Genomic DNA, 18,013 nt, shown 5'->3' with positions numbered 1-18,013 from the left:
TAAATTTCTAAATGGAATTGAAAGAGCAAAGGATGTATTTAAATTTAAAGGTAACATTTATATGTTAAAGTTTAATACATCCTGCCAAATTGCTCTCTAAAAAGGTTGTATCGATTCACACTCCTACTGATGGTGCCTGAGACTGCAGATTTCTCACACCCACAGCAAACATTTCCATCCCTGGCAACACAAAGGAGGGAAATTCACTTCTCGATTTTAGAAGTTTTCAATTTCTTCAATTATAACTAAGCTTGAATATCGTATATGTTTATCAATCAGTTTTTTTTTTCCTGAAAAGAAATTGTTTATTTAAAAAGATATTCCTAGTTTCAATAGTAGAGCCTTCATCTGGGGTGAATTTGATTTGAAATCATTTCTATTTATATCTTTCACTAGGGAAAGTGGATTTAATCAATTTTCCAAAGAAAGCGCATTCTACTTAATTTAATCTTGATAGTTGTTTGATGTAACTTTAATACGCCAGTCATTTACCTCAAAGATACATTTATGTTTCAGAAGAAAGAAGAAATTAGGAAAAAACAATGAAAAGTCAAAGAATGATGACCATCTTCATGTTTCATGAAATCTTTAGAATAAATTAAGAATATAAAGGCATAGAACATTCATAAGGATTTCAAGTCTTGCTCAGAACTATATCCTTAAATACTTCGCCGAATTTTAAAAATAAATTCTATTTCAATTCTCTCTTTGGAGTGTATCTTCATAGGTGGATCCTGGTGTCTGGGGACCAGGGACAGGGATGCTGTTAAGATGTAAGGCTACAAGATGTTCAACGGGGTTGTAAGGTGAGCGTTTATACGGTGTGGGATGTAACCCCTCATTATGCCACCACAGACCTTTAGTAAATCTTTAAGAATATCAGTCTGATTAGTTTTCTTGTGGAAGCCAGTGAATAGAAAGAGTTTATGTCAAGGTTGCTGAAACAGCACAGCAAAGATGAAAAGGACAGCAGATACTTTAGTAACATATACAAAAATAAATGGTGCTGTGGTGTGCAACAATTCTCAAGACACGGTGCCCTGCCTATCTGGACCAGCAACCAGGACTCTCTGCAAACACGCTCCGTGATGAAATCCTCCCAAAGCCTCTCTCTGCAGGTGACAGATTAAGGAAATCACATGAACATAATCCTCAATAGAATTTCAGGTCTTAAAAGAGCCTAAAGTTAAAATTATCGTGTTTTCTAAGTCAATCAAGAAAATTTTTTCTGCAAAAAAGAGACATTAAAGTCTATTTAATTTTCATAGTCAGGCTTTAAAGGAAAAATAAGTTCCGCTATCTACACTGTCTCTGCTTCACTATCAAATATTTCAGGCTATTTGGATTGTTCTTAAATCAATTAAACAACACATCTGTTATAATATATATCTAATATTTAATAGTAGTGGGTGAATATTGTCTTCAAGCCTCTCAATTAATGTCAGTAATTTCTCTCTGTAAGGTTGAACTCACTGGGCATACTTGAATGGAGTCTATACACTGTGAAAGAAAATGAAATCCCTTGGCGAGAACTCTCTGACTCCAGCAGTATTTACTCATTTGCATATTGGTAGTGATCTGCACACTAGTTAAAGATGTCATAAATGCCCAACATTTATATTACCAAGAAGGAGAAATTAGATGATGACAGGATGTATGTGAAAGCACTTAATAAAGCATCAACAAAATACAGTCCTCTAGTATCGAGGTCAGACAGAAGCTATCAAAAGAGTCTCAGGAATAGCCATGAGGTGAAGGAAAATTATTTTCTTATGAAATCAGAATTATAAATAATCAGGTACAACTATACACCAAATACCTTAAGAATTCCTTTTCTTGCATATATCGAGGTGATGAAATAATTAACAAAGATTCAAGTCATATTTTAATATATTTTGTTATTCAGACTTTTCATTAATACGATGGTCATTCTCCTTTTCCCAGCAGCTATTATGTTTTATTAACTTCTAATTTTACTGCATTATGATCAGAGAATATATTCTATATGAAGCCAATTTTTCTTTTTTTTTTTATTATTGAGATTTCCTTTGTGTAAAACGTTGAAATGGTTTGATTTTTCTCGAACTAGAGATACACTTGTTTTTGTTTTACCTGCTTGGGAGTTAGTGTACTTCTTCGATTTTTTTTATAATGGAAGACAAGAGTATTCCATTATAGAAAATTGCATTCCATTACAGAAAAGTCTTATTTTCTTCTAGAGTATTGCGCGTATTTTCTACTCTCACCCTATGACTCCCTGAGACATATTGGATGTATGTTGGACCTTCGCATTCTATATTCCACATCTCTGAACAACTCTTCCCTCTTTTCCATCTCTTTCTCTCTGCACTTCATTCTAGGTGATTGTCTTAATATGTACAGATATCTTCCAGTTTGCTAATTTTCTCTTTGGATGTTTCTAAAATGCTATTTAACCTATCCAGTGAGATTTTAATGACTATAATTTTCATTTCTTGACCTTTTCTTTTCAAATTTGCCTTTTTTTTATTTCCATGGTGTCCTATTGTTTCATTATGTTTTCATTTCTTTTTAAAAATCTCTTTGCTCATTTTATTTATTCCAGAGTATCTTTGATTTTGTTCTATTATCTGTATTTGTTTTGGTGCTAATTCTCTTGATTTTTGCCTTTGATGACTCCCCATCATGGTAGCATTCCTTGTGTAGTTTACAACATTTTGTTGCCATTGTTGTGAATTCATCTTCAGTGAGTTCAGTTGTTTTTCAGAGAGCAGCTTGTTATGGACTAAATTGTGTCTCCTGTCCCCTAAAATGCATGTGTTGAAGCTCTAAACCCCAATGTGACTTATTTGTACACAGGGCTTTTAAAGAAGTGAGTAACATTAAATGAGGTCATAAGGATAGGGCCTAATCCAATCTCACTAGTGTCCTTATGAAAAGTGAAAGAAACATCAAAGACGCATGCACACCGAGAAAAGGCCATGTGAACAAGCAGCAAGAGAGGGGCCACCTGCAAGCCAAGGAGAGAGGCCTCAGGAGAAAACAAACCTACCAACACCTTGATCTTAAACTTTCAGCCTCCAGAACTGTGAGAAATCACACTGCATTACTTAAGCCACCCAGTCTATGGTATTTTGTTATGGCAGTCCCAGTAGACTATGATAGATTCTGACCCCTAGGTTGTGAAAGTGACCTAACAGAAGCCTTTGCATTTGCTTCTATCAGATTCTTATGGGTTTCAAGGCTCTAGATCTACTTCTATGTTAACATATTGGCTTAGAGAATCCATTCCAAGAAAACAGACTTAGGGTTAGATTTCTATGCAAATAGTGTAAATTCAGACATGCCAATATGTTGCCCAGGCTAATGTCAATTTCTTTAAGATGATATCTCATCTCTGGCCTGTGCCTACTCTAAGGCTCAGCAACAGCAAACATCCTTGCTCCTTCCACAGGTCAATGAGTGAAATTTTCTAGCTCTTCTTCTGAGGCTCTAGGCTTTCTGCAGGGGTCTGGCTTCAGCTTCCTTGCCAGTGGGTCTAAGGCCTCTCCTCCTGTCCCTGGCTCTACCTTCTCCCGCGCCCATCCTCATCCCCAGGGGCCTTTATCTGGGGCTAAAACCCCCACAAATCTAGGCAGCATCAGCTTGCACTTATTGCATTGGTTTCTTACTTTGTTTTTGACATCTGGGGAGTTTGTTGCTTCATTCTGTCCATCACTTCCAGGAATTTTAGTAGGAAAGGAGTCTTTCCATATCATATTTGTCTACCATGTCCACTTTCGAATTGTGTTCCAGAGGGTATAGATTTTTTTTCTAACGTACTAGAAGTAAATTTGTCTTCATAGAGTAGGATTATGTAAGTTAGTAGTCAGCAAATACATCATAATTATTTTTTTAAAGGTTATATTGTCGGTAGAATAAATTAATTTTAGAATAAATAACTTTCAATAATATGATGAAACTATCATCAGGGACATTATTTCTAGACTTGATATCAGTGTGATATACATATAGATTTGTGGTTTCAGAGATGGCAAATGTAAAATACATATAAAAATTATAAGTTGAAAAGCAAGAAAAAGTCTTCATTTGTGCTCATATTATAATTTATAAAGTCATTGAAATCTCTATTGGCTTTTAATGTACTGCTATGGACTGAGTCCCTCAAAATTCATATGCTGAAACCCTACCCCAATGTGATGGCATTAGGAGATAGGGGTTTGGGAGGTCATTTCAGTTAGAAGAGTTCATGGGGGTGGGGCCTCATGGTGGGATTAGTGGCTTTATATGAAGAGGAAGAGAGAGTTCATTCTCTTTCGGCCTTTTGAGGACATAGGGAGGCCATCTACATACCAGAGAGAGGGCTCTCACCAGGAACCAAATCAGCCAGTCTCTTGATCTTGGACGTCCCAGCTTCCAGAACTGAGAGGTAAATGTCTGTAGTTTAAGCCACCCAGTCTACGGAATTCTTTTAATAGCAGCCAGAGCTGACTATTACACATATATCCAGCCATAATTTGCTTTCCTACCAACTGTTTTTCATGTGTATGCTATCCCTATATACTTACCACATAAGTAATAAAATGATATTTATCATAATCCATACAGAGAGTATTTAACATTCAGTCAAGTTTCTGAAACCCATTTTCCCCATTTAAAGCTCTCTTGACCCAAATGTTCTCTATCTTATTCAGCTATCTGAAGTTTCATGAAGATTAATGCATTCAAGAGCTCATACCACCAGACTTCATGCTAGGGGGTGTCAGATGATCTTACCAGCATGTAACCACCCATAAGCAGCATGTCCTGGCACTGAATGGGTGAAATGTACTTGCTGTGAGACCTTTACAGCGTTCTGTGCTCTCTTACGAACCTGGTTTGTAGGAGGATGAAGGAGGAGAAGCATAATGCTCTCTCTTACTAAGGCATTGTGGATTCAAGCAGTGAAGTCCATTGTATAGAAAGTCTATGTTCTCTAATAACCAACTAACAGCTAGTAGAGGGATTAAAGGAGGCTATGAACATTGCTCCAGAAGGAACCAGGAGATTTGCTGCCTTTGCAAACTGTTCCATTACAGCTTCAGCCTTACCCATAATTCCAGTTGTCCTTAAAAAATTCCAGTTGTCCTCGAAACTTTATATTGGCTCATCCTCTTCATTTCTATCACAAAGCAAGTAGTTTGGGTATTATTATCCCAATGCCATTTAATTTCCTAAAATGATGACGAAGCAAGTCATGCTGTATTTGTGCAAATTTCTTCTTAAAATAGGCATCTGGAGTCTGCCTTCTCCCACAGTGGTCCTGAATCAGTAGCATGGACGTTTCCTGGGGCTTCTCCAACGCAGCATGTTGGGCCCCGCCCCAAAGCTACCAAATCAGTTTCTCCAGTTTATCAAGATCTCTAGGCGACACACAGGCACATTCGAGTTTGAGAAGCACTGGTTTAGAGTACTGTGCTCTCCACACAATAGGGGGTAGCTCTTTGACTCATTAATAATACCTCGGGAACAAGATGAAGGTTCTCCCATAAACTTACCTAACAGGGCATTTTGATATTCTAGTAACAATTAGGAATCACAATAGGATTTCTTTTTCCATGTATAAGCAAACCTAATATTTAAGTCTATAAATGAATCAGAAAAATTGTTTCCATTTTGACTTCATATGAATGCGGTCTCGCTCGCAACGGCTAAATGGGAAGCAAAGAACTATTTCCTTTCAGGTTAATGGGTTTCCCCTCATCAAGCTGTCCTTTCATGTAATCTAGACTTGCCTCCACTCTCTTATTTTTTTCTAATAACTGTTCTTCTCTTTAATAGGATTATTCATCCTTCCAATATTAACAGCAATTAGACTCACCTCATGGTGCGTCATGCCAACTCAATCTGCGACTGTCAGAGAAGGATGATCTTAGTCTTGTCTCAGTAACAATCTTTGACAACCAAAACAGAGCAGCAGGCAAAATACATGAAGAGAATTAACAATAAAAGATCACAGATGACAAAAACTTCTCGAACGTGATGGCTGCCTCTGTCTATTCTATCCACATGGAAACAGTGGTGTTCACGGTGCAAGGACTGACGACATTGTGACATAGTCTTAAATTGTATTTTTCAGAAAAGTTTTTAGAGACGACTCTTTAAAAGCCTTAGAAACATTAACATTTTTTCCAATTCTAATTTATTTAATTTTATTGGAAAACATTTACATAGCTCATCAGCAGACTCTCTAGTATTAAGTAATATTTAGCATGCTGTAATCATGGGAAGGAGAAATTTGGATTAAATGCTGCTTTTTATTACTATTCAATCATCATAAGTTGTTCCACTTTTTATCTTTCTAGTCAACAGATTTCAAAGGTGGGAAAATATCTTCATTTACAGACATACCTATATTTATTTCCTATTATATTTTCCATTAGTGTCTGCATGAGATTTATTCCCGGTGATTCCCAGCAAAGTAAATGTGAATCTCCTACCACCAGATGCTAATAATAAAGACAAATGCACCCTATCTCTTAGCGATGTTACAAAAATAAATTAGATCATATTTACAGGGGAATTTGACCTCACTAGAGATAGTATATAAATGAAATGTGAAAAAAAAAAAACTTTAAAGAACAAAAAATTCCACTCAATCGTAGCCAGATTGACTTGACAGCACCAAATTCTGTTCTGAGTAAAGAAAACAGGCCTACTAATAGTGGTTCCGCTGGCTGTGGACAAATGCCAAATACTGACAATGAATTCCAGGTCTGGGCTGAAACCTCGGGCATCGGTTTGGATATGTACAAAATGAGCTCTTTGTCTTTTTCTCTACGTCTACATTTATTATCCTTGGAATATTGGTAAAGCCTAGCATATGCTGGAGTGCATTATCAAAGTTATTTTAAATCTTTTTCTGCATTTAAGAACATATATGGATTGTTAATAAAGCAAATGGAAATTTTGACAGAGGTAACACATATACATCGAGACAAACTCTTTTTACATTTATATTTTCGAAAACCAAAAGGGAACTTTTTGCAGGACAGTGGACAAAGAGGGAATCTGGTTGTTCTATACTGAAAGGCAAAGTCGTCCTCACAGGTATGGAGAAACCATCATATTTTTTCAATGAAATTATCTGGGGGACATGGGAAAGTCACTCAATCCCACATACTTTCCAAACACCCAGCCACACTGCTCCAGATTCTACCATTTAAAATTCTTCTGAATCAAGGGAAGTGGCTGCATATTCATGGAAAAGGGCAAGATTAAAAACTGTAGGATAAAAAAAACAACTGTAGGATGATGAAGACATTCAACAATGTGATAAACCAACACTTGTGGTATACCTACTATGTGCCAGGCACAATTCCAACTGCTTTACCAGAACTATTTCATTTAATTCCCAGTTCGACTCTATAACAGGTACTATTATTACCCCAATGTTACAGATGTGGAAACAGGCACAGAATGGTTAAGAAGCCTGCCCAAGTTTATAGAGGCTACAAAGGGCATATCTGGACTCCTACCCTGGCAGTCCAATGCTAGAGTCTGTACTCAGAACAAACATGTTTTCCTACAAGTGTGTGACTTAGCACCATATATACTGTTAAAAATGAGGTAAATATTTTACAACCTTTCGCATAATGAAAAATGTGAAAACAGAAACATTTTAGATTGTGTTAGATTGTGTTTGAGCAATTGTTGCATTTTTCTAGAAAAATCAAGATTTTAATATTAGGGCAGCCTCCATCTTTCCATTTCAGAGGACTCGTGAACAACAAGCGTTCATTGTACAATCTTATTGTGCTGAAACTGTTCACCAAGAACGCAGCACTAGGTAACATGCTAAAAGGATAGGTCTCTTGTGGAACCAACAGCAGACATTTGGGTAGAAATGAGAAATACAACACGGAAATGAATTTAGAGATGGAAATATCAGAGGAGCTTAGATAATATACTGTGAGTAATTGACATCTATTACATTATTACTAACTTCTGTAGTAAGGGGCCACTACGGACCTTAGAATGGAGAACAGATTCTTGATACAATGTAAAAAAAAACAAAAAGGCCTTGAAAATTGTTATCTAATATTAGATAGGCAGAAGTATGTGCTGTACATGTTTTTTGTTTGTTTGTTTTGTTTTGATTTATCCCATAAAACATATGGTTTTTAGAAAGAAATGAACTGATATCCCAGTTTCCCCGCTCCTAACAGAACACAGTAATACAGTTAAGTACAAACCTTTCCATAGCAACAGACACTGTATACAGACACGAACCCTATGCATCTCCCTTGAAGAAAGCTTTAAGGTTATCACGGACAAATTCAAAATAAAGCCTATGATCCCATCCCCCTGAAGCCTGCTTCCCCAACGGGCTCAAGAAAGGATACATTGACAGATGACTCACCATGGCTTCCTATAGCTCATTTCTTTGCCTTCTTTTTCCTTTAAATGGAGCTTCAGCCTTAATAGTTACAAAGGTTTCAAGAGGGAAGACTAGCACCACCTGAAAAAGAAAGGCCAAAAATCCAATACAGTCTGGTTTGCAGAAGTTCAGCCCTGGGCTTATCGAATAGCGTTGCGGGTAGTGGTTTCTCTACGTTCATTCCTTCTACCCTTCACTGTTTTATTTAGTGCTTTTCCACTCTATGGACTGTACGAGAGCACTGGCTACCTGGTTAGCTACCATTCTAAAAATAGGTATTTTATACAGGGGAAAGGGCAACTTTGGGGATGATATCTTAAACTATTTTCGTAAGTGCATATAAAAAACATGATATTAGGCTGAATCAGGGGCAAACTGGGCTTCTGCACAGAGTTGTGTATGCAAACTATAATTAGATTCCCAAAACACTTGCCTGTGCAGAGTGGATGCCTCCCTTTGCTCACCCCAATTAGGCAGGAGGCACTGCCTGGGGCCGGAGAGTAATCTACTCACTATTGTCTCAGTGTGGGGAGAAGCGAACAGCTCTGTGCAGCTCACATTGTGCTTTGTTTTTAACATGCGGAACTAGGCTTGCAGACGCTATCGATTACGCTTAGGAGAGAGGAAGTTAATGATATGTTGCGAGTATACATACTATATTTCATCCCAATTCAGGTTTTTAAACAGCATCCTCCTCCAAACAGTCTACTCTAAAGGTTGCATGTGGAAAAGTGAAACAGATGGTCCAGTTTTATATTTCTTTTCCTTTAGAATTTCTTATGCAGCTCAGGGACCTTGGTCTTCTGGGATCTCAAATTATATTTCAGCCCATTATACATATATCAGTGTTGATACTAAGACGGTATGTAAGAATTATTCAAAATCCACATGGCCACAGCCTTTGCTGGTTCTTAGCATGCCATGTGCTGTTCATTTTAATTGAAAATATTCTAAAAGCAAGATTGATGTGTTTTTCTATCCCCCTAAAATAGAAACAGGTTCTGGGCTCATAATTGAGCGCTCATAAGCCCCTCTTCTTATTAACATGCCCTCTCTAATTTGTGCCTCTGTTTGCACAATATAAATGGCCTTTAACAGCCCTTCATTCATACAATGGTCTCACTAACCCAAAGAAAATTAGTAGCAGGCAAAAGCCTATTTTTACTGACACAGAGACAAAAATGCTAATTACTTTAAAATATTCTCAAGTGTATATCTTTGGCATCCTTCCAGGCAAGGCTCAAAAGTTTTTTTTCTCCCCCTGTTATTTACTAGTTATAGGGGAAGTTGTTTTTGTTTTACATTCAGTCATATATTTAAGTAAGTTTATATTTATAATTTGAAATCTTTTGAGTCCAGAGTACCAGTGCTAGGTGAAGTGTTGGTTTGCTTTCTGTTCACTCATGGGTACATTTGAGAACATTGTCCATTTGTGATTAATTATGTTTCTGCTATTTTTGTTAAGGCACTCGGGGACATTTGCAGAAAAATAAATGCCTAGAAATTTGAATTTGTTTTATTTAAACATATTAACTACAATAAAATATTAATATTTCCTCAGTATCTCTTTTAATTTTTCTCTGATTATTAAACTTGAATTCAAGTTTATACTCTGAAGCACCTCCTTTTGAAAATGGTTTTAAAACCGAAACCGCTGATGCACAAAATAATAAAGAAACAAAACTCAATGCCAACTTACTAAATTATGATATCAGGTGTGCTGACAGTATTTACATAAAGATGATGACTTTTTTCATTTATGCAACAAATTTTTATTGAGGATGTATTATTTTCAGAATATTGTGCTAGACCTGGTTTATAAAAAATAAATAAGGTAAAAGAGAGTTTAAAATGGAGTTTGGAGAAAGAGTCCATTGATGGATAAATGGATAAAGAAAATGTGATATATATATATATATATATTTATGTGTGATATATGTGATATACATATATATATATATATACACACACACACATATATATATATTCCTATGTGTGTGTGTGTATGTGTGTATGTCACATACACACACACACAGGAATATTAATCAGCCATAAAAAGAAGGAGATCCTGCCATTTGTGACAACAAGATGGCCCTTGAGGGCTTTATGCTAAGTGAAATAAGTCAGACAGGGAAAGGCAAATACTTTATGATCTCATTTACATGTAGAATCTAAAAAGGAAAACAAAAAAGGTAGCTCATGGACATAGAGAACAGACTGCTGGTTGCCAGAGGTGGGGGTGGGGTGGGCACAGGAGTCGGTAAAATGAGTGAAGGGGGTCGAAAATACAAACTTCCAGTTATAAAATAAGTGCCACGGGGCTATAATGTCCAGGGTGGTGACTCCACTTAATAACACTTAACTGCACATTGGAAAGTTGCTAAGAATGGGTCTTAAAAGTTCTCATCAAAAGAAAAAACTTTGTAACTATGTACAGGAATGAATGTTAACTAGACTTACTGTGGTGACCATTTTGCAATATATACAAATATCAAATTATTATGTTGTACATTGGAAACTAGTATGTTACATGTCAATTATACTTCAATAAAATTTTTTTAAAAAAAATCTAGTTTGAAGAAAAAAATGTATTCTCACTAAAAATCAAATAACAGTATAGAAGTTTAGAAACAGTGGACAACAACGGAATATAAGAAATCACAAATCAGTGTAAGGTGAAGTGGTAATTAATGGTAAAAAAAAAACACAAAACCACAAGTGGCGTCCAACTCAATAATACGGCAATCAATCCAGTTTTTAAAAACAGACAAAATATTTGAATAGACATTTCAATCAAGAAGATATATCAATGGCTAATAAGCACACGAAAAGATGCTCAGTGTCATTAGTCATTAGGGAAATGCACATCAAACTGCAATAAGATATCACTACATACCCACTAGGATGGCTACAGTCGAAAAGATGGATGATATCAAGTACTGATGAGGATGTGGAGAAACCAGAACCCCCGTACATTGCTGATGGAAATATAAAATGATATAGCTGCTTTGGATAACAGATTGGCATTTTCTTAAAAAGTTAAGCATAAATTTATCAGAAAGCCCAACAATTCACTCCTACGAATCTGCTCAAGAGAAATGAAAGCACATAGACAAAGATATGTACCTGAATGTTCATAACAGCATTTTTCATAATTCAGAACAACACAAATGTCTGTCAACTAACGAATGGATAACTGAAATGTGGTATATGCGTACAATGGCATACTATTTAGCAATAAAAAGGACCCAAGTACTGGTATATGTTACAACATGAATGGATCTCAAAAACATAAGCTAAATGGAGGAAGCCAGATGCAGAAGACTACATCTGTATGTCTCCGTTTACATGAAATGTCCAGAAAAGGCGGTTTTATAGAGATAGTAAGCACATCAGTGATTTCTTGGGGCTGAGAGATTAACTGCAAACGCACATGAGGGAACTTTTTTGGGTCATGGAAATGTTCTAAAACTGGATTCTGGTGATGGCTGTGCAAGTGTATACATTCACCAAAAATCAATAACATGTTTGCCTATTGATTTTATGATACATAAAGTATACTTCAATAAAGATGTTAAGGAAAAAAACCAGTAGGTGTCATATGTTTTCATAGGAATGGTTCAAGGTAGTTACCTGACATTTTCAATGCAGAAAAGTAATTCAAACATATATCTATATAAACAGATATGAATAATTCTTCATAGTTTGCAATGTCCCTTACAATTTTCTAATTTATTTGTTCTTCACACCAATCCAGTGAGGGTGAGCAAGTATTATGTAATATATAGTAAGCACTTTTCTTTTTCCTTTTAGCTTTGGTCTGAGGAAATCTTCAATGGTGTATAGATCATATAATTTAAAAATCAAGGCCATCCTGGATAATGTAATCTGAATAAAGTGGATAGTGAGCATTATCATTGCTCCAAGCACCCAGGCGCTTTTACAAAGACAACCAACCTCCATTTGCCAAACTATACTACACTCCAGGTAAGCCTCCAACTGGAAGTTCATTACAGGATGTTGTCGATAGGTGAGGCTGAGGGACCTCACCTACGGGCACCCCTTGTGCCTCCGCCTCACTGGAGACTGCGGTAGTTGCTCTAACAAATGCATTTACAAATATTAAAATGCATGTAATATAATTGTATAGACAACGACGCACACAGCAGCTAACGTTCCAGGAGCTAATATTCCCCAGCGGAAACAAAGCTGCCAAAAACTCAAAGATGGAAACTAGTGTATTAATTTGTTCATAGTGATCCTCTAGTATTTCTCTTGAAAATTCAAACAGAACTTAAACAACTCTAACTTAACCTGAAACAGAGAATGACATGTTTAAAGAAATGACTTATAAAGTGTTCCATTAGGTAGTTTGAAAACGTTTGTGGCATATGCACGAATACACTTAGACTAGTTAAAAATCACAGGAGCCTCCCTTATTTTGATAATACATACACAAGACAGGCCAAACTCAAAGTCCTTTGCATCCGGCTTGAGATTTAAAGCTCTCGGTCTGTGAGAAGGTCAGTCTCTGAGATCATCTCTCCCAACTTCTGCTCACAGTTAGGTGGGAAAGGAGCCCTCAGAGGTGGAAGAAGAAAAGACTTTTCTATAACAAAGTGTAGATTCTTCTAAGCTTTCCCATCTCAGCCTCATGGTCGTTAATCTGTGTTCATATTCTTATGCAATCTGCTTTCCAGAGAAGGTATGAGTGTTTTGTGTCCCTTAGTGTTCTTTGTCCCCCTGTATGACCTCCGGAAATCCTTTCGCAGGGGACATGTGATGCTTAAGGACGCTTCCATGATCTCTGATCTAACACAAGCCATGCTTCTGGACTACGACTAAAATGTGAACCAGACTGTTAGTCTAAACAAATGTAGACATACTCAACTGATTTCAATTAATTTTGATATTTACAAGTTGTAAGAATTTCATATTAACTTATACAATGCAATACGTATAGTATTGGGAAAAGCATGTGACTCAGGGGCAAGAGAATTGTGTTCCGGAGTACACCCCCATAACTTCGGTGAAGTCCCCCAGCTTTAAGTATTTCAGTGTTCTCGACTGAAAAAAAAAACAGTGCTTTTGGATGAAATAGTTTCTAAAGTCTTAATCATAACTGACAATCATTTCTTGAGATGCTATTGTTATTCTACAAGATAGAAATATTTATCTAAATATTGTATTTGGGCTTAAAATGTGCTCTGGCCTTTTCTATACAGTTAGGATTTTAAAAAACAGAATTTCAAACTCAGACACAGAATCCCTTTGCACTGTCTTAAAATACCACAAAAGTTGCAGCTTGAGAGTAAGAATGATAAAGATAGGAACCAGATATTAACTGAATGACATTTCACAAATATACACACAAACGCATAGATACATGCAACTGCAAGGAATGTCATCTCAAAGGCCCATCTGAGGGCCGAAAAAATAATATCTGTTCTTCCACTGCCCCCTTAACACCTGTTTTTATTTATTTGGCTTCTATTTAATATTTTGTTTGGAACTTTTCCTTGGATAAATGCAGTCGGAAAAGCACTGCACTACATAACGTAAAAGATTTTGCTTAAATACTGCACTTGAAGAAAGTATTGTTATTATACATACCACTTCAAATATGTCATCTGACAAGTTTCTCCAGCAAAAACCAAAGGTTAGAAAATAATTTTCCATTTAGAGTCTTTTCCAAGACTATAAATGACATGCTATATTTAATTTTAAAGTCCCTGTACAAATCATCAAATACTTTAATAACTGTACAAATATTAATATTTGATTCAAGGGATCTCCTAAGTTATGGCATAATCAGAAGTCTGGATGGATAGGCTGCTAAATGGGAAAATCCTGTTTAGACAGTTGTTAAGAGAAGGGAGAGCGTTTAATGAAACAATTTTGATAGTCTTATCATCATAAAATTGATTGATATTTGGTGCAATTTAATCTTTGCCAGAAAGAACTTTGAGAAGAGGAACAATCCGTAACCTAGATTAATCCTCCATACTTCCCCTTCAATCCAGTTCATCGATCTTATTCTGTGAATGGGCCCTTGGTCCGCTGGTTATAACAAATGCCTTTTGCAACATCATGTAAGAACTTAAGAATTGGTTTCTAATTTAATTTTTTTAAGGACACGTTGTCAATGTTGATTTGTAAGGGTGTAAATAAAAGACTACCCCACTTTGAATATCACTGACTTTCTATATTCACTCAGAGAGCATAACAAAATAGTAAAAATAAAATATAATCTTTGTGTCATTTTCCCTAGGACTTTGAATCTATTTACCACCCCGGTAGGTTACTGAGAGACTTTGTGAAATAAAGGATAAATTATTTCAGCCACAGGATTTTCTCATTTCAGTTCCTTAGAAGTCTGTATTTTCCCCATAATAATAGATGGATTTAGATTCCTCTGTAAAATGCTTAGGGACTACTGAGATTAAGTGCTATAAAAATGACCGCTATATTGGAATAAAGTGGAAAGGAGTCCTTTCCTCCACACAGGACACCCACTAGTAAGTGACAGGAGGTGGAAAAGCAGCTGGTGTCACCACGAAGATCACCAGAGAATGTCCTGGAGAGTCATGTGCAATGGAGTCATTTCTCCACTTTTTTCAAACCCCATGGGGCTTAATATTCTCATCAATTTGGGCTTGCACCTCTTGGGTCTGACTTGTTTAGATCACCGTACAAAGCAGAGGGAGAAAGATTTCCTTTATGTTTGGTAAGTGATTCGCTTTCTTTTTGTTTTCTTCCTGCAACACAGCCTCTGTTTTTCCTAAGTTCTACTCTAACGAAAAGGCGAGCCTCGATAAAAATCAACCAGCTCATTCCAGAGTGGGCTGGGCCTTCCACAGGTCCCACTCCCACCTACTTTTGTTGCTGTTCTTGTTGGGAACCTGATTTGAATGGGCGGATCATACAGAACAGGCTTTTTGTGTGATTGTGGGGCTGTTCCAGGGGTTTGAAGTGAAGCCACGGTAAGCTACCTTCCTTTACCTCCTTTCTGTTGCTCTGAGTTCCTCTCCTGTCTCAACATACATACACGTCCCAGGGTCTCTGAGTTCTCCCTAGGGAAAGTCAGCACAACCTGGAAAATTACAACAAATGACATCTCTGCAGCCGGATTCAAAAGCATGTTAGTTGCTACAGCAGCAGGAGATTTGCAGGTAGACAGGCTCACAGAAAGAAACAGGAATGGCTGACTACCCCGACACTATAATTTTTAAGAGTCTTAGTAAGAAACAACTATTTTACCAGAAATGTAAAAACATTAGAGAGCTAGGACAAAATATGATTTCACATAAAGATAAGGGAAACAGAGAACAGTAAGAATTAATTGCTTCCTTTGAATCGGAATGTTCATTTTGACTATATCGCTTTAATCCTAGTGACTATTCAAGTTGGTGGCAGAGCTCTGAAGCATCTGAAGCATTATTTCTGTTTGACTGTGAGTTGGCTGGGCTTCTAAAGATGATGACGGGGAGGTAAGGGGCTGGAGGGAGTGAAGAGGTTTCCTAAGCCTGCTGCCCAGAATTCCGTGTCACCCCTTTCCTCCTTCCTGTGCTAGCCAGGAATACTAGGCTGGGATGCTTTGCACTGTGAAACTTGCATAACACAGGCAGGTCACCATCGCCTAGCTCTGGTGGCAAGCTTGCAGGATTGCTCCAGAGAGACTCTGGCATATGCCAGCAGAGGAGGAGAAAGTTCCACAAACAACCCCCGGATCCCTCCACCCAGGTCTCATTACACCTCGTTTCCCAAGAGCAGATTGCTTCGCCAACCTTAATAATCCCGGAGGACGCCAGGGCAGGAGGCGGGAGCCGACTACCTTCGCCCTAATTTATCGAGGGCTTTAAAAGTAGAAAATAAAACTTTGAACTCAACGCATCTGAAGCTTTATGATTCAGGTGTGTTACCTGCCTTCAGGGGCACCAAAGATCACTGAAGTTAAAGTGACAAAAAAAAAAAATCCTGTGAGCTGCAGAACAAAAAAGCGTGTCCAGACCCGACCCAGCTGGTTCTCCTACAGCATTAACTTGGCAGGAGGAGCAGAAGGGCTGGCCCTGCCCTCTCCTTTTCTGATGGGTAGGATTTCCCCTACTTACAGTCCTTTAATCCTCCCTCCTCTCCAGCCTTCCAGAGTCTAGAAGAAAGTGACCTTGTGGAGAAAGAAGCAGAAAGAAGAGGGAGAGAACAGTAGGAGAAGGAAATGAAAATAGCTCGTGAGAAATGGCTGGAGAGAAAAATACAGTCATCTCTCCATATCCTTGGGGGATTGGTTCCAGGCCCCCTGTGGATAGCAAAACCCAAGGATGTTAAAGTCCCTTATATAAGGTAGCATAGTATTGGCATATAACCTACCTACATCCCCCCACTTTAAATCACCTCCATATTATTTACAATAATATCTAATACAATGTAAATGCTATGTTAATAGTTCTGATGTATCATTTAGGGAATAAAGATGAGGATAAAAGTCTGTACACGTTTAGTACAGACAGACGAAACCATCGAAACCATTGGAGGCCTAACTACACAGCAGCAACGACATAACATTTTTTCCCCAAATATTTTTAATCTGAGGTTGGTTGAAACCTCAGATGCAGCACCCTCGATATGGAAGGCTAAAGGGCCAAGTGTATTGGGTCAAGGGTGAAGTCTCTTTTAATTCACATAGTACTGAAGCTTGGAGTTTCTAAGTAGCTGGCCCTGAAGTAGCTAGTCTGTACAATTTTATCCAAACAGCGGGCCCCCTAAGCCTTTTTTCCTTATCTTACAAGGCAGTTATTAATAGCAACCCCATTCAGCTGCGTGAGGACGCAAAGAGCTCATTTTTGTCCACGTGCCTAGCATGGTGCCTTGTCATAGTAGGTGATGAATTTAATTCTGAAACTAAGAACGCACTGTTATTCAAGAGAAAGCAATTGGGTGATAGTTCACGTTAGATGTAGCTATTTGGGTTACCGAGAAAGGCAGGCGCAAAAGGAAGGGCGATTTGGGGCCTAGCCAAAGGGGAGGTGGACATCTCTTCCTTGCCCTGGCAGCTTCCAGACTTTTCCAGAGGCCCACATCTCTCATCTCCCCAGGGAGGGCCTGGAGCAAGGGCCAGATTAGGCTACTGAGCACTTTCTTTGGGAAGAAAGGGAAACTATTAGCAATTCCTACCCACCCAACATGTGTCTGCGTGTGAGTGTGTCTGTGTGTGTCTGAGTGTTAGAATGTGGGTGTCAGTGTGTGTGAATATGTCTGTGCGTGTTTGTGAGTGCGTGATGTATGAGAGTGTCTTACCTGAGTTTGTGTGTGAGAGTGTGCACCTGTGTGAGTGTGTTGCGGTCGGGCTGGGATATTACCTAGTTCCTTAGAGGTCCTTATTAGCAATGCAGACAGTGCACAGTATGGAGGCGCTGGGACGTGCCAGGCAGACGGGGGTGTTTTCACAGAGCCGTCCCGAGTATCGCCCGGCCCTGCTGCGCCAAATCCTCTGGTAGGCCGACAGAACTGGTTTCGCCCCTCCCCAGCCCGTCCCGGGCCGGGAGAGCGGTTGCGGGTGGGGAGAGCGGAGGTGCAGGCCTCAGCGGCCCAGCCCTTCCAGGCCAGCTGCCCAGACTC

The 18,013-nt window shown here is 38.1% G+C and overlaps 1 long non-coding RNA gene across 2 annotated transcripts; it reads right to left on the bottom strand.

Moving 5' to 3' along the window:
• Window positions 1-202: 202 nt before the first annotated feature.
• On the bottom strand, window positions 203-18,007 carry LOC112482312. Of its 2 annotated transcripts, XR_003047267.1 has the most exons (4): window positions 17,755-18,007; window positions 8,381-8,479; window positions 5,840-5,912; window positions 4,930-5,140 (listed from the first exon to the last, which is right to left on the bottom strand). It is a non-coding gene; the product is annotated as an uncharacterized LOC112482312 (long non-coding RNA). The 2 variants fall into 2 exon arrangements; XR_003047268.1 differs by lacking the exons at window positions 4,930-5,140; window positions 5,840-5,912 and adding an exon at window positions 203-1,112 and having other exon boundaries at window positions 8,364-8,479.
• Between the last annotated feature and the right edge of the window lie 6 nt (window positions 18,008-18,013).

Source organism: Pteropus alecto, unplaced genomic scaffold, assembly GCF_000325575.1.
Source record: "Pteropus alecto unplaced genomic scaffold, ASM32557v1 scaffold195, whole genome shotgun sequence".
Lineage (NCBI taxonomy): Eukaryota > Metazoa > Chordata > Mammalia > Chiroptera > Pteropodidae > Pteropus > Pteropus alecto.
This window is presented reverse-complemented; position numbering and strand designations above follow the sequence as displayed.